At 42.2% G+C, this 17,753-nt stretch overlaps 1 long non-coding RNA gene across 7 annotated transcripts; it reads left to right on the plus strand.

Annotated features, from left to right (window-relative positions):
- The first annotated feature begins 8,874 nt into the window (after positions 1-8,874).
- On the plus strand, positions 8,875-17,175 carry LOC120757347 (uncharacterized). 7 transcript variants are annotated; one of them, XR_009208229.1, is made up of 6 exons: positions 8,875-9,530; positions 10,209-10,336; positions 11,443-11,515; positions 11,646-11,717; positions 14,458-14,633; positions 16,949-17,175. It is a non-coding gene; the product is annotated as an uncharacterized LOC120757347 (long non-coding RNA). The 7 variants fall into 7 exon arrangements; XR_005702470.1 differs by having other exon boundaries at positions 8,875-10,336; XR_005702466.1 differs by having other exon boundaries at positions 8,875-10,336; positions 14,476-14,633.
- The last annotated feature ends 578 nt before the right edge of the window (positions 17,176-17,753 follow it).

Here is a 17,753-nt window from a genome sequence, read left to right on the forward strand (position 1 = left end):
CAAAGCGAGGCTTTAAAACGATGTCCTTGCAAGCCGTGCACGTCCTCCCCGCAGCGTGTCCGGGCGACGAGGGAGGGCCCGGGGGACCACCGGGACAACCGATGTGCCCCGGGAGGGGACCCCCGGCCCCGCGGCGGCGGCCCGGCCTCTCCGCTGGGTGGCGCTGGGATCCTGGGAATGGGGGCTCGGAGTCCCTCACCTGCCGGGACAGGCTCCCGGGGACCCCCGCCACCCCCAGCCCACTGCTCCCAGCCTCGTCCCCGCTGGGCGCCTTCCCGCAACAGCTCCCGAGCCGTCCAGTTCTAAAGAGACATCTGCATCCATCCTTTCCGCCCCCTCTTCAGATGAATTACGCCACTGCGTGGAGAGGAAGAAGGGGGGACCCCTCCGATTTCAAAGGCCCCCTTTGTTTGGCTCTCACGTCATCCCTACCGATAACGCCAGCCATGCCTGCTTCTTGCCACGAAAATAAATTCCCAAGCTGACAGGAGGAGGGGGGCGGTGCCCACCCGGGTCCCGGTCCTCCCCGCCGCCAGGCTGGGTTTAAACATCCCGCATCACTCCAGAAGCGAAAACTCTCGCCTCGGATTTGTCCCAGGGCAGAGTAATTTCCTCAGCTTTAAAGACCTGCTCTGCCTTTTAAACAGGAGGCTGACATCACGACATGTTCGTCTTTATTAAAACTTCGAGAGAAGTTTTTATTGTTTGGACCGAAGGGAGAGGAAGGGTGAGATTTGTTGGGAGGAATGACGCTGGTTATGCGGACCCAAATAAACGTCTGAGTCTGGGCAGTGAACGGGGAGCCTGGGGCTCTCTCTGCCATCGCCAAAGGGGGACCCAGGATGCCAGACACCCTGGGCAGTGTGTGGCCTGGGCACAGGCTGCTTCTTCCCCAAGGTCTCTCAAGGGCGGCTTGGCACCGGCTCTGGCTTGAAGGAAAAAACGCCTGTGACTGCTTAGTTGAGAAAAGCCATTTGAATGGCACCAGAGAAGAGGTAGAAAAATGCCCAAGTGGATGAAGTCATGAAGGCGTTTTACTATTCCTCTTCTGCAAACCCAAACAGCCTTTAAAGCTGCATGTGACATGCAAAGAAATGGATCTCTTCCAGCACTAGATATAGTTCAATTCCCTTCTCTTCTTTGTCTTCAGTCTTCAGAAAAACAAAAAGGCAAATAAAAATAGGATAAGATGGATTTGAGGGATGACTTTTCTTTAGCTTTTCTTTATTTCCTTTCTCTTGTCCTCATTCTTCTTCACGAAAAGAAAAGAAATGAAAAGAAAATACTTTCATCTTCCCACCCAGGTTGAGGGCTGCTGATGAGGGAGCCCGCAGATGAGGAAGACAGACCTCCCCAGAAGCAAAGCAGGATCTGCCCAGAAGAGAGCTGCTGTGGAGGCAGACAAAGGCAGTGAGGTGGGCACCCACAAGTGTGCTGGCAGAGGGAACACGTCAGGCTCAGTGACACAAGGAAGTGGGCAGAGGTGTGGGAAGGAGGTCTGGCCAGCAGACCTCAGGATGGAGGGATAGCTCTTGTGGTCAGAACCTGGCTCCTGCTCCAGCTGTCACCCAGAAACACCATATAATGCACAGGAGAGCAAATTAATGCTCTGGGAGTTTACATCTTTCTGGATCTCATCACAGCACTTCCCAAGCCACGTCCAAGGAAACACATTCTATACTCACTATGTTCAGGAGTCCTCTCCCAGCTGTGTGTCCAGCCCCAGGGCAATGAAGCTACAGTGTGCCGTGGGAAGTGACAGATATTCTTGGAGCACAACAAATACACGGTGAGGGAGACTCTGTGGAGTGTCTTATTCAGGCTGCACATGAAAACTGATCTGTCCCCGCTTTTCCAGAGGCTCTGCATTGGAACAACAGTGTGCATCTTCATGGGATAGAGGCTTAGTTTCCTGCATTCTGGGAAGACATTAGCTGAAGTGTCTTATGGCTAACTATGCATCTGATTATTTCAACAGATCAGACATACTGGCTTGGAGGCTCTGGAGACATCTAAGAGAGAGACAAGAAATAAGTGAAACAACAGTCGTGAAGAGGATGAGAGGTAGAGATTTCCCCCAGGGAGGGCAGCTCATCTGCTTCTCGTGGTACAGAGGATAGAAAGTCCTGTATTTATTCAAATTCAGCTATTCAAATACTGCTTAATTTTAGTTAGGCTTTTTCCTCCCCTCTTGTACTACTAACTCTTCCACTCTTTGTTCTCATGAAAAAGAAAAGAAAAGAAAAGAAAAGAAAAGAAAAGAAAAGAAAAGAAAAGAAAAGAAAAGAAAAGAAAAGAAAAGAAAAGAGAAAAGAAAAGAAAAGAAAAAAGAAAGAAAAGAAAAGAAAACACAAGAAAACAAAAGAAAAGAAAAGAAAACAAAAGAAAACGAAAGGAAAGAAAAGGAAAGAAAAGAAAAAAAGAAAAGAAAAGAAAAGAAAAGAAAAGAAAAGAAAAGAAAAGAAAAGAAAAGAAAAGAAAAGAAAAGAAAAGAAAAGAAAAGAAAAGGAATCCCATGGGCCTTGATAGACCAGGAGCATATCTGTTTAACAGAAAACATTACATCTTTTGCACTCCAGATTGAATCTTATTACAAATTCTCTCCAAGAAACACCAGACCCAAGAGGAAGAGGACATGGCCTTTTCTCCCAGCTAGAAGAATGTTAGTGAAGCAACTGATTGGGAGATGAATCTGTAGCCAAAGTTGTCTTGCCAGTAACTAATTTATTCTCCAAAGCATAACTTATTCCAACACTTGAAATCTGCAGTGTGGATCCAAGTGGAAATTGGCTCACAGGAGGTAGCAAGTTCAAAGTCTCTAAGCTTCACATAGAAATACGAATCTGGTGCTGAGGGTAAAGGTATGTCATTTTCTTTAAAAAGTTGAGCACTTGTAGCACTCTGGTACATTTGTCTCACCAGGATATTTGGGTGTAGAAATGTGGTGATATCTGTGCACATCCAGATTGTGTATCAATGATTGTCTTTTCAAGTCATCTCTAACTTTTCTTAAAGTTATTTCTTCTCAGAGTCTGGACCTAGCCCAGCTGAACGTTAGGAGCAATAGGATTGTTATCAATTACTTAGTTCCTAAATGGAAAACCATAAAAGATTTTATATATATTGGTATAAACACAGGTTTGCATGCACACACAACTTTCACCTTTGTATCTTTATACAGGCATACATATAGCACGGACCTAAAGCACTTGCACAAACTCATCAGCAAGTGCAGTCCTGACGGGCTGTGTGTTAAAGGAACAAGTGCCATGTACAATTATCTTTCTTTCCGTGATGTTCCCCTCAGCTGTGGCTCATTCCAGTTCCAACAGAACTCCAGAGTAATGTCAGGGCGACCAACATCGAAGTGAAATCTTAGCCCTCCCATTTTGCAAATGGTATTTGTGCATGAGGTAGGTCTGATATCACTGCATTTGTCTGGCACAATGGATGCATTGGTGATCTCTGCTACAGCTGAATAAGATGTGGCAACATAAGTATGTGCCATGTAAGTGAATGGGTGATGCCTTCGGCTTACAGGGTTGGAGGGAGGTGATAGAAATTTGGCTGGTTTGTGCCTTGATCATCTTCTCCGTGCATTCTGCTGCCTTTTGGGTCTTTCTTGTTTTGATGGCACAGAGGAATTCTCAGATCTGGAGGACCATTATCTAGACATTTGTTTTCTGTTGCCATCTGAGTGGACCACTAAGTACCCTGACTTGCTGACAAATTGTCAGCTGCCCCTGGGTAGATCTGGTGAAAAAGGCAGCCCAGCAGCAGAAGGAGGGCAGGAGAGTTCAAAGACTGAGACAAAAGTGAACTTAACAAAATGGCTGTGGATAGCAAGGAAAAGTGTAAAAGATTATGTGACCAAAAAAGTCGACGATAAAACTAAACCTCAGTTCTAAAACCAGAGCAATCTTGATGGACAGGATAATAGGATTGTTTCTTATCCCATTGGCCTTGATTTTCCTCTCACTTCCACTGCAATAAACAAGGAGTAATTCAGATAAGTTAATGAAACTGTGTTAGTGCCAGTCTGGTGTACAGAGCTTATTGAAGCCAACGGAAATTTTACTGTGAACATGAGTAAAAGCAGGGAAAAAAAAAAAAAAATAGAAGAAAGCTTACAGCTTTCCTCCATTTTGCATGTTTTGATACGGCACAATTAATCAGTAGTCATATCTCAGTGCAATTGGAACAATGCAGGCCCATTGAAAAAGTGGAAGTGGTGGGGTTGTTTTTGGGCTCTTGCCATTGGGTGAGAAATCCATTTCTGAGGCTGTGAGCTGGTTCCCCATGAAACCACCACGAGAGAGTGTTCAACTGGCCTTGCAAACAGGAGTGGGGTGGAGTTTGAAGTAGTTGACAAGTGCAAAAAAAAATAAATAAATATAACTGGAATGTTTGGGAAGTTACCTCATCCAGAGCTAGAAAATAATTCGGACTGCTGTGAGAAGAAATATTTGAAAAAACATTATTCAGTAGGAAAATGCTTGGATTGGCTATTAATCCCCAGTGCTAAGCATATTTTTCTATATTTCTGTAGTTATATTATTGCCAGCTACTGTGGGACAACTGACAAATAACATCTGGTCACAAAGCCTGTCCAGGGTGACGGAAAAATCACTATAGCAGCAATTAAAATGCTTAGAGCCAAAGAATAAAACAGCATGCAACAATCAAATGAAACAGAGCATACTCTACAGTCAACAGTTTTTCTCCTTCAGTTTTAAACACAGCAGTGCCAGTCCTGGTTGTAGCAGACACAGACTTACTGCTTTCTCAAGTGGTTCCTGCAGACTCTCCTGACACATTATACTGACCAGCACTTTTGCACCAAATCCTGCTTGATCCTACATGGGGCTTCATGCATCCACAGTTGTTCTGTTAAGAAATACGTATTTCAATTAATGCTTCAGTCTCTTTGATAAAATACCTTTAGAGATAGAAAGCTGAAAATACGTTTGTTCATTTCTGGGTTTAATTCTTTGCTGTCCTTCTTTTCTTGATTTGATTTTTTTTTTTTTTAAGTGTCTGAATGGAGAGTGGAAAGAGGGCGGTGAAAAGTGATATCAGTTTTCTTATTTCTGAACACCTTATACATATGCTTAATTCATAAGCTAGCAGATAAGTTTTGCATAAAAATAAATATCTCATAGCTACCCTTGTACATATATACATATAACTCTATACCCAGCACATATGAAGAAACATGAGTGGATGTTTGCAACCGAAGCCATACGATTTTTCAGTTTACAGGAACAGTTTAAAAGATTTGTTCAATAGCTGAGGTGTATACATCAGTTGAATGATTACCTTTAAACTTTTGAAACAATATTTCAGCAACAATTTCCTTGTCTACAACTTTACAAGGCTGTAAATAGCTCCTGTGAGCATAATGAATTCTGACATCATAGGCCAGGGTTCTTATACACAGCAGGTTTTCCAGAACTTTATGAGCAAGTTACACCTTGAGGCAAAACTAAACCCCCCAACTTCTATTATAAATGTTACAATAAAATGTTCCTTTGAGTTTTCCTAGAGCTCAATGTTCCGTCTTTCTTCCCGTTCCAAGGCATTCTTTCTCTGTCGTGCACAGATTCGATACACGAAAAATGTGTTTTGCTGCAGACATATTGGATATTAGGTATGGTTACAAGGTGCTTTTTATGGCTAGGCTTGCAGGACCAATGTAACAAGGTGATAAAGAACAAAATCTCTTGCTCTTACAATACTGTACTCGAGGCTGTTGCTATTCCTACATGAACCACGTGCAGAGATTTTGTTTACCCAAGTGCTGGGTGCAACAAAGCTCCAGGATGTCACAAGCAAGGACTGGGAGGAGAAAGAGTAAAGTGATTTTTTCAAAAGATTGAATAGAGGCAGGCTTGCAATTAAAATATTCCATGTAGCCTGACTGTGTTTCTCTTCACTCAGTGCTGCGGCAAGACCATCTAACAGTGCTCTTCTAGGTTCCTTCATATTCCACCACAAAGCTGATGCAGCTATAAAAGTCTTTCTTTCTCCTCAGTTTTCCCAGCAAGTCCAGGCTTTAAAAACACATACAAATGTAACTAGTTAAAATACTGATATATGCAGTATCCTTTTGATCACTAGAGCCATTCTCAGCAGCTAAAAGTGATGCTGGTTAGAGAAAATGAAGAAACATCCCTTCTGTCCTCTGCATCGTCACTGGGCAAGACACTTCAACGTAGATTTCTGAGCAGTAGACCAGCTAAAGGGTGGGGACAGTTGAATTAGCCGAGAAAGCACTTCAAAAGATGCAAGCAGACAGCATTCCTAGGTGAAAAATGCAAATGGTAGTGCATCCTCACTGCGTAACCTCCCTTCCCAGCCCTTCCTGCACAGAGAGGATTTAGTGACAGTGTGATCAACACCTGACTGTGCACAGGAAAAAGAGACCTAGGCAAGGTGAACTGAAGGTATTTTTACAGTCAGCTGCTTACTGAAAGTATGCTGCTGTCAAATGGCCATGCAAACCACACCCATTCCTGCTTTTGAGCCTAATTTCCCCTTCACTTTCAATTCTGTGTCTGTGCTTACGTTTCTGATGTCTCCTGGTATGAATTACAAAATCCACACTGAGACTATACATCTAAAGCAGAAAAGCTTCATTTGCACACTCCCTCTGTGCCTTCAGGTTGAAAAGCTGTGGTCACTATGGAGCTACTCTTTCTTTGGCTCACATTTCACCTTGGTTTGTGGAAAAGCAAAACTCTCAGGTAAGAGGATCAAGGCAAGTGGAGGCAGCCCCACTTAGCTGGTGCTGCTAGGGCAGAAAAATTCACTGCAAATCCCTGTCAGAAAACAGGTTTTTTAGCAAGCTGATACTCTTCTCCTTTTACAGACTCATCAAACAAACATCAAAATGATGACAGAGTTTTCCTTGGCCCATTTCCTATGGCACCAAAGCATCTTCCCAGCGTTGCCCCTCCACCTTCCCAGCGCACTGTATGTTTCATTGTTGCTGAAGCAGGTTATCTGGAGGTCAGTAGGCTAACAGGGTGTTTGGATTTCCTAAAATTGTGCCTGTCCTTAAACGTGGCAAATGGGATTGTTTACACACCACTCCATGAGCCTGGACCGCACACTAGAAGCTGCACACAATGCTGCTATTTCTGCTTCCCTGCTCCCTACCCCCTCCATGTAGGTATTTTGGCTTTCCGTGGGGGGGCTCATTAAGGTTCATAAAACACAGTAAAGAACCTGGTTGGAGACACTTGTAATTCCACAGGTCCACCATGTGGGATATGTAATAAAAAAATTGCATGGCTGGAAAGAGATGTCCTCAATAAAAAGCTTAATTGAAAGCAGCCCTGATGGTCAAAGTCGTATCAAGAGGAAGGAACTACCATGACACTAGGGTTTGAATTTGTTTCCTCTGACACTGATTTCCTGTATGGCTTTGAGCAGCAAGGCACTTAATTTCTTCAGAGCTCTGTTTCCTACCCATAAAACAGGGGTAAGAAGATTGGTTTTATTTTATTGCATTTTATCTTACCTATTTGGTCTGTGAGTCCTTCAGCGCAGAACCTATCTCTAGTGAGCCAACAGCATCCATGTGGATGGCTGTTTAAGGTGCCAGCATTACACTGTCAAAAGACAGACAATATCTCTGTTCTCTTCTGTTGTTTTGGCATTCAAGAGGGTTGTATTATGAAGTGCAGGAGTGAGCGCTACATTCCTCTCTTCTTCCCAGACCAGTAAAAAAAACCCTTTGCAAGAGCTCACTTGAATTATTGAGAGCCCTTTTGGGGCTTCATTAAGAACTTCATTATTCTTATTTACCCAAATGTACTTCCACTGAGATAATTTCAGTCTTCACAGGTATTTTGCCTTCTGGTTTTTTTTCTCAATAAAAATATAACTGTAAAAGAGCAACTCAATTCATGCTTTAAATTGGAAACTTTCCAGTGACATCAACAGCTTTGGACTGAGTATGAGAAACAACGAAGAACCTCCAACAATAATTTTTTACTTCTTAAGCAGTAATAATCATAAAAAAATTCTGATTCTGGTTGAAGGGAGTTCTATGGCTTTTTGCTCTTCTTAGACACAATGTTCAAACTCGGTCTTAACTTTGGCTGCTGTTCTCTGAAAATACAGCATAGCCCAAACACTTAGTGCTACTATTATGTTTTCTTGCCCATTTGTGTCACGCAGATAATGTTAGAAATCACACATTACTTCGCTCACAGATTGATGCTCAAACATTTTGAGCCAGAAAGGTCTTAGGTGCATAGTGAAATTTTGGGCCAGAAGAGGACAGTTTTGGAGAGGCTGAAAAATCGCACAGATTTTCAGAACATCTATGTCTACCTCAAGGGTGCAGAAAGTTAAGGAACTGGAATATTAAAACATATATAACAAACTGAACTTATGAGGTTCACACGATTCTGTCTTTTTGCCAAGCCTTCATGTTGTCTCCCTCCTTCTGTGCATGCCTAGCACCCATCCTGGAAACCACCACTGGGGTGAGCAGCAAGTAATGTGAGGGATCCATCTACATGTAGAAAAAGTAGATGAAATGACAAAGTAGAAGCCATTCCAATCACTAATGCCCATCACATCACTTTCAATTGTGCTTGTGTCAGACAGCTGCCAGAGAAATACCATGACACTAGGAACTACACTGGGGATGAGGGACCTAACATCCGGCCCAAAACCATGCTTGTGTAAACATGAGAGACTGCTTAAAGGGTGATGACCATCACCTGCCTGCTGTTCTGAGGGAATGCAAGACCAGGCTGCTCTGAGCCTGAGCAGCACAGCTCTTTTCAATGAACTACTGATCAAGGCAACCATAAAAACAAGGGTGGCAGATGGGCTGAGCTAGTGGCTGTAGTTGGGTGTGTTCTGTGGTTTACAAGCAGGGAAGTTGCTGTAGCACTCGCTATGTGAGTTTTAGAACAACTAAATATTTGATGAGTACTGTAGCGTGAGTTGTTCCAATCCCCTTTGGGTAACCTGGGAGAGACAGAAGAAAAGGATTTGTTGAGTTTAGTAGAAAGTGATCTGCTGTATGCTTGAATCTTATTGTTGCTTGTCTTGTAACATGTGGGTTAGTTCTTGGTATCTTTGAAGTTAAAGTTGTGTGAATCTTTATCAATATGCTGTTAATTAAAAGTAATTAAGGCAGGGGGTGTGGATAAGAAAAGTTGTGATTTTGTATGTGAGCCTGTGAATGACTTTTTCCAGAAGAAAAGGCAGAGAAGATGCCATGAGCGTGGTCTCCTATCGAGAGGTGATCAGAGAGGTTGTTGATGATCAATAGCAGGCTTCAGAAGGGCACAGAAATGGTCCTCAGATCTCTTCCCCTGTTCTGTGTGGTTGGAGGTGTTTAAGTTGGAGACATCATGGGAAGATGGATTGTGATCGTGTTTCTCTGCCTGAGTTTTCTTATGTCACTACAGAGGAACCACAGCCAGGTGTGACCCCACCCAAAGGAGAAATAAGTTTGGGGCTTGGAGGAATCACAGCTCCTGTCCTTGTAAGCAGAGAGTCAGGTAGGTATCAGCAGAGAATGTGTGGCTGAGCAAAGGAACCAGATTGAGTCTCTCTGTGTCTGCTGAGCACGAAATTTGTGTGCTCTGAGAAAGAAGAAATAAAAGATGATGTCCAGTTAGTCAAGCAGATAGAAAGAATTTCTTGCCAGAAGATAGAACTAGGCTTAAGACTTTTGGTAAGAGTCTACAGCTAAATGAGTGTTCTGGCACCTTTTGGGGTTAGAATGGGGAGCCTTATAGAAAGCCATCACAGAAACAGAACTGATAGTAACAGGGCAGTGAATTGAGCACTTGGAATCTATCTACACTATTGCTAAGTGTATGGCAATTAAAAAAAGCATCCAAAGCCTTAGACCACAGCCAAAGTTGAGTTATAAGAGGTATTGTAGAAACTTGGCAGGCGGATTCTGTGACTGCTATATCAGAATAAATTGCCATGGAAGGGAGACAGGGAAACAAAGGAGTGAGATTGCAGTATGTGCCAAGAATTTTAGACTTTCTCCAGAGTAGAAGAGATGAGTATCTAGTTTACTGGATGCTTCTGGGAAATAAAAGTAAAGATCCATTCTGAGGTCACAAAACCGAATGGAGGAGTTAGAGCAGAATCTGGTTTTAAGTAACTATTAGAAGGACTTTAAAGGCAGGTCATGGAGGAGTTTTTAATAAAAAGTATTACAGGAGAAAGCTAATCAAAATTTTGGAGTGTGCTGAGAAAATTTAACTTAGAAATGTGGAGAAGGCAGTAAAAGAAGATGCTATTTCTGGCTCTTATTTGAAGAAGCTGACAAAGGATCTGAACTTCACAGGTAATTTAAGTGAAGTGGATCACCTGAAATAGCTTGAAAATGGTGGTGGTAAAGCACCTGAGATCCAAGGAGAGGAATATGTTAAAGCAATGGAGGTGGACAACAGACTTTAAAAAAATTGTCCTCATCCGGCTGCGTAGTGGGACTTTAACAAGGTATCTGGCTTCTAAATCAAAGAAAGTAATGAGTGTTAGCTGATTTTGTCCTCAAATCAGCTGTGTGTTCCTTTTCAGTCCCAAGTCTCTCTCTCATGCTCCCAGTTCTGTGTGAAAATTACATTTATTGCTCATCATCTTGAGGTGTTTAGTGTTTCCCATATGCATAAACATCTAAGGTTAAGTAAAGAATTCTACAAATAACCTTCACAAAGTTCTTCAATTATTGAGAAGGGTAGAGGGAAGGAAAGGTAAATCACGATTTCCTTCTAGTTATGAACAGAGCCCAGATAATTTATTTTGATCTACTTAATACACATTAAATTGACTTCAGAAGATTCTCACTGGCAGTGTGCTGTCCCCTGGGAGTGGAGAACAGAGGCGTATCCAGGTGTGCCCTGGTGTTATCTTAAAAGACACCTGCAGGCTGCAGTGTTGCCTTGATTATCTGCACACCTTCACGAAGGTTCTGCTTCTTTTTTGTTCTTAATGGTATGCCAATCACCAGTTGTAGAAACTGGAGTGGAGAGAAAGCCAGCAGACTGGCTCCGAACTCAGTCAGTTCTTGTTAGGCTCTTTGGTTGGTGTGTCTCAGGCTAATGGGGGAGAAAGAAAATTGCGTGTGTTTTGTCAGTTCTAATAGTGATGTGTTTGTTCCTACCAAGTAAATCTGAGAGACCCAAGGTCTGTAAATGCTGCTGATGTTCCTGTTGAAAGCTGAACCCATCTTGGCTTAGAAAGTGCCTTTTCCTACAAGTGCCTACAAATTCCCTCCTATTAAAAGATGTTTAACTTTGTGTCCAAGAAGTAATATCCAGTTCTGTCTTATCCTTCCATTTGAAAGCATGTGCCTCAAGGATAGAATGAGGGCCAAATATGTTCTGTAGGAATAATTCCTCCTTTTGTGGATGCTAGAAAAGGGAAAGGTTTGAATCTGAGATTTTTTTTCAGTCTGTGTAGAAAAGGGTTAGTGTGTCCAGGGATTGTTGCTGAAGAACGTGGAAGACTGACTAATTTGGGAAAGGTAAACTGACACAATTATCATTTGGACAAGGGAAGAAGAAGAATCTTGTCTTAGCTGGGGTCTGTGTGGGTGTGAAGTTTTGTGTTCTGACCCTTGATTGCAAAGTGACTCTGCCTTGTTCATGGCACAGGTGTCACACCTGCTGGATCAGATTTAGATGTCACAGAAACAGAAGATGGGGACCTCCAGTGCCTCTGTGGAGGTGAGCTCCTGGGCAAGTCCTTGGTAGATTCAGTCCCCAGACCTACTGCAGACGTAAGGCATGCAGACCAGCACCTCCTTGTGCTACAGGTCTCTGCCCTGCTGAGTGGGAATCAAAAGGATTAGAAATGGAGATTGGATGCTTTGCTGGGCCTCTTGGCTGTTCAGCACCACGAATCCTTCTATCTAGAAGGCAGTTGAGAAATTGTGCCCCACTGAGAGGTGCCCACGGTTGTGCTGACCTGATTAATTTACCAGACAGCATGTCTGTGGAAAGACAAGGCATGTGTTGGAGAAGCACTGTGCAGCTCTTGGTCGATGCCAGGCTTAGGGCTTGTAAAACACACTGAGAGAGCTGTGGGCTGGAGGAGGTGTTATGAATCTGGAGAGACCAAGGGTGCTCTGCCAGTCCTGAGTGGTGTTGCTGTCAGACGGGGATTGGGAGTTATGGGTGTTGTAAAGGAGTTAGAGACACAGAAACCAAGCAAAGTCCCAGGTCAGTCTGCCCACAGGGACGGGCCTGCTCAGTTGCAAGGAGACTTCTGAGACTTCTCTGGGAGCTATTAAACTCCTTTTTTTTTTTTTTTTTTTTTTTTTTTTTTTTTTTTTTTTTGGTTGGTTGGTTTTGTTTTTTTTTTTTTCCCTGTAACAAAACAAAGCATCTAGATCCTGCAAGCTTCATTTAATGGTAGTTAAGGTTTTAGGAAAATTCAGCAATTAACAACTGGACCGTGTCCACATTTACTCCAATATTCAAGACTGTAGATTTCTGCTGTATTCTGAGGTGATTTCTCTCCCCCCACCCATTTGTTGAGTCTGGGTTAATTATGTTTAATTGCTGCAGAGCAGCACTGCCACAGCAAGATATTTTTGAACTTGATCCTGTAGATTGTGACCTGTCAAGTTAATTCAAAGTCTTTGGTTTGCTTCTTATGCAAGAGTCTCACGTTTTCTAGGTCAATATATATGACTGTGTGTGAGAGAATTTTCCTTTTTTTTTTTTTTTTTTTTTTTTCTCATGGTATTTCCACGCTGTGTTGGGTACTCTCCACAGTCCTTAACGTGTCTGGAGGAAGGGAACAAGTAGAGTCCTCACCTGCAGCTTTACACATAAACTGTCTCACCAGGGTGTCCGCTCTTATCCAAAAGGACTTCCTGATGGATGGAGCTAGACTTACAGCTGAAGACTCCATTTCCATGCTGCAGATGTAATTTTCCTATTATAACAGTACAGCTGGTCATATATTTTGCATATTTCTTGACATAAAAGTGCCTAGGAATAGATTTATCCACTTGCATCTCAACTGCTTCATATGCTTCCTGCAACCCTTGCTAGGGCTGTCTGCATAGGTGAGTGTTTCTAGAAGTGAAATACCTAGAAAGCATTCAAACCTCTGTTAGGGAATCTGAATTGATGACCAGCTGCCTTTTTTTTTCTTTCTTTTTTTTCCCCTGGAACGATGTAGCACAGATGCTACCACCACCAAAATCAATGTCATCTCTGATTTCTTAGCTCTGACAGGAACATATGTCCGCTTTAATTTCCACTACAGTTCCAGTCCTTTAGTTCCACAGAAGCAAAAAATGGAACAACGTGGAAAATACTCAATGTCTGATCCAAACCATGTTGAAATGTATACAAATCACTATCATGGGCTTTGGATCAGGTCCTAAGTAAACAAATTCTTAGATTGTCACCTCTGGTCATAATGACCTTTTGTTTTGCCTTTTTAATGATAAATGATTATGTTATAAAAAGCCTTATGTAATTTCTGGCATGGCTAGGGATTATAAGTGAGGTGTGTAATCTTAGAAATGCTCTAGCTACTTTCTTGGGTTGTGTAACAAATAATTATGGAATCTCGCAGAGTCTTGCTTTATTACTATACAGCTCCAGGCTCTTACCCCCAGTGGATTTACATGCTTGTTAATATTTAAGCTACCTTGTAGCTTGGGTAATTTGTAATGAGTTTTTTGTTGTTGTTACTGAAGCTAATATTAAACAAAAGTAGTTGTCGGGGGAAAGGGGGAAAGGTGTGATGGATGACTTACTCTTCTAAAAATGCTTTTCCTTGTTTTAATACCTTTTGGCTCATTCACAGATACAAATATGAAATAGAAAGCTCTTCCAAAACCTTCCTTGTGTGCTTCCCTAGCTAATCTGGAACACACAGCACTACTGCTTCTCAGCAGATTGGGTAGTGGTGGGTGCAAAGGTTTGACATAAAGAATAGTTTTGCATAAAATATTGATCACTCTTAAAGACGGTGGTTTTGCCTACTAAGACTAACGTTCTAGACAAAGACTATTAAAACAGAGGAGGTCTTCTGACTACAGAAACTATCCAGGCTCATAGAAAAGACACAGAGAATTTGGTTAACCTTTGCTATGAAAAAGGTGGACAAGATATCTCTTGTTCCTGATGGTTTTGTCCCATCCTGCTTAACCATGAGATCTTTCTTTGACAGCTCCAGTCAAAACCCAAGAACCTTTCTAGTTACTAATTCAAGACATCTGTGATCTGTATTCAGGGTCAGAAGAACAGATGAAAACCAGGAAATTTTTGTGTAGAATTTTGAGTTGGTCTTTGACAGGCAAGTGCTTCCGCTTACATATGTGGTAGACAAGGCTTCAAGAATGAAATGTGCAGCTATGAAAGACCCTGGAATGGGTGGAATGGTGGGGGATTGCCTGGAGGGGTTTCAAGCATGACTGATTGTTAACCTCACCTCCCCCATCAGATTTTGTGGTCTTCACAGGGACCTGAGGACATCATGTGCTGCATGATCTACCTGCTGCTTGCTCAAAGACAAAAGGACAGAGCTAAACAACCTAATATTGATGATGTACATAGGTCCAATCCTCCCTACCAAAGACGAAGTACATCTGGATCTTTGGAAGAGGGCAATTTTAATGGGTAAGTAAGGTACACTGAAACAGCTCTTACCACGCAGGAGTGCTGCTTTGATTTTCCTAATGGAAAATGGAAGTCCAGATTGAGCTGCAATTGTAGAAAACTGTAGTAACCAGTAAAGATAAAAATATCTTTTATGTCTACCAGTACACTTGTGTTTGCATAATATGGGTCCTTGGTACACTCAGCTCTCAAATCCTGTCTGTGGTTGGAGGCCTCCCACCCCTGAACCTTTGCCAACCCCCTGTACTTCTCAGAGCAAGGTACAATAAAGGTAGAATAAGGTTCACATGTATGGTCAGGATGAGGGATGAATTTATCAAAACTCTTCTAGAGACTTCTTCTAAGGGGACTTAATGCAGGTCTGAAGCTGTGAGTGAAGAGCTTAGGATAATGGTTGCAAATTTCTCCCAGATGGCAACTACAGTTGGTCCTGGGGCCTGTTATCAGGAGGCACTTTCATAACAAAATAGCAAGAGGTGCTTCTTCACATGACACAAATCTGACCGTGACATTGAACCGAAAAAAACTGGCATGGGCTCAAAGAGTGACAGGACAGATTTGCTAAAGCAAAGTTTTTCAGGGCTATTAAGCACCAAAATCCTGTTCTGATTTAGGAATATCCAAATCTTCATGTATAATTAGGAGATACATGGGACTATGTTTACCTGCTGTTAAGCATTCCCTGAGCTATAGAGGATAGGTGTACTTGAGACAGGACCTTGGGCTGACCAAAGTTTCTCCTTGATATAGGATAGATTTTTGGATGTATCTGAAGGGATTTTGGAATTACGTGGCTTTCTATGAAAAAGTGCATAACAATTCTCACAATCTAGCTTGGTGTTCCTCGTGACATTTTCCCAACATTTACAGGTCAATTGGAAAGCTCTGTGTGGGTTGGTTGTAAATCTGGGCTTTTTGTAAGATGTATTTCAGCTGCATGGAATGTGCTGGTGTTCTCCTGGACAGAGCAGCCAGGGAAAAGGTAATTCACCTGGCAGGCCATGCTGGTGGTAGTCCAGCAATCCTGTCTATCCTGCTCAGGTCTTTCAGCGTCCCATATGGGAACAGGCTGGGAGATGCTGCCAGAACTCACAGGTTCAAGTGAAGCATATGGGCCCCTGGGGTGATGAACAGTGTAGTCACCCCTGGGGCCACTTGAGGTGCAGGTATATGCTACTGTCCAGAAGGAGACATTCCCTTGCTTGCCCACATCAAAAGGATGGATTCCTTCTTCTCTGTTGCATGTGGGTCTCTCTCTGATTGCAGAATAAGAAACTGGTTCTGCAAATCTTTTTTTCATACAAAACCTTTTTCTCTTGCTCCCATTTACATCAGTGAAACTTGAAACTTTAAGACCTATTTTTTTTCCTAGCTTTGAGCCCTGTGTTCATAGTGCAAATATAGCCACATTTAATCCATGTTTCTACTCCATTGTATTATGCAGCTTTTCACCAAGACAAACTTGTTATTTTGGTGAATACCAATATATATTTATCTCTTCAGCCATAAAAATGTTATGCTTTTTTTTTTTTTTTCATATAGGTGTAAATGGTGATTTGCCAAATAACTGAGGGGTTTATTTGTAGATAATATTTTGATGTATTATTAAGATTGCATATTGATGGGCCTTCTGCTATTACTTTTATCAGATGATATTTTTAAAAAAAAAATTTGGCTTTTTTTTAATCCTTATTTTGTGTGGAGTTACTAACTAAAGCAGGTACTGGAGTAAATCAAGCAAATGAAAAGTAGTACTGTGTTTGACAGTGTTGATCAGGTCTCTAGAAAACAAACCAAAGTCGAAATGTGAATAATTTCAAATAAGACCTTTTTCCGCCCTTCCTGACTGAAAATCAGATTCTGGTTTTGTTCTCACTATAACTTTATTTTAATGAGAAAAAAAAAAATCTAGTTTAAATATTTAGTTTTTCCTGTATGTTCAGTCTGTAGAACTAATAGAGCAAGGAGAGAGCCTTATACAGGCAGGGCCACCAGTCAAGCTTCTCTACCAGTCTGTACATACAAACCTCTCAGAGTTCAGGTATGTTTTCAGCCTGATATGGATGATCAACGCTGTATGGTTATCATGCATCAGTGCAACGTGAACAGTAGTTGAGTTTACATGATAGAAAATGATGATAACCTATCTATGCATTGATGGGCAGAAGGGAACTCCCAGGGCTCAGAGCTGTACGTGGTGATAAGAGTGTTTAGGTTGGAAGCTTATAAACCTCTAGACTTGTGACTGATATGGTGTCAGGCAGAGCTGCAGCAGGGCCTTCAGGAGACCAAGTTCTTTCCTCCTCCTTTCCCAGGCTCCTTCCAGTTGCTACTGTGTTTGGTAGATGATCGTCCTGAGAGGCAGCAGGGGTTGGCAGGGCTTGGACAAAGGTTCTATCTCTGCAGACATCCTGTGGAGCAGATTTAGTTGGAAGAACATGAACCCACGACCCTCTGGACCTCGTGATTGTCTCTGAGGTCCTAGTTCTCATAGATATGGGAACAACTTTCCCCTACTTTATTAAAGAATGATGTGTCCTTGTCTGTGAGTATCTGACTAATTCCTGCCTATCATGACCCTCCCTGAAGAGTTAGTGTGTATTTTGAAGGCTTAAGGGATTTTGTTCTGCCCATTAAGGGGATGTGCCCTTGCAAGACCTGGTCTGCCAGACATTCCAGGTATTGCTCATTGATTTCACCTCCCACTGGAATAAAAATGCTTCTTTTATCTATGGTAAAGATGGCATTGCATGTACTTCTGGGTGGCATTGTATGAGCTGGAATTCTCTCTTGCATGCTGAGAACCTCAGAAGAACTGGATGCAGCCTGGTCCATGGTAAGCTCAGCACCCTGAAATCCCTCTGGTTCCTCCCAACTTACTGCAGTTGTGGCCATAAGGTTCTTGGAAATAAGTTGAAGATCCAGGAAAACAGTTCCTGTGCAAGTAATCAGCCTGTTCAACATCTTAAGATCTCATTTTTGGCTCTTATAAGGCAAGTTTAAAGAAAAGCAATGGAGAATTATGAAAATATATAACAAACTAATAGATAAAAATTAGTTTTATGTTTTTTTGGCTTTATGCCAAAATAAGCCTCTTGCTCAAAACAGAGTTTGATGTCA

This window comes from Hirundo rustica, chromosome 1, assembly GCF_015227805.2.
Source record: "Hirundo rustica isolate bHirRus1 chromosome 1, bHirRus1.pri.v3, whole genome shotgun sequence".
Taxonomy (NCBI): domain Eukaryota; kingdom Metazoa; phylum Chordata; class Aves; order Passeriformes; family Hirundinidae; genus Hirundo; species Hirundo rustica.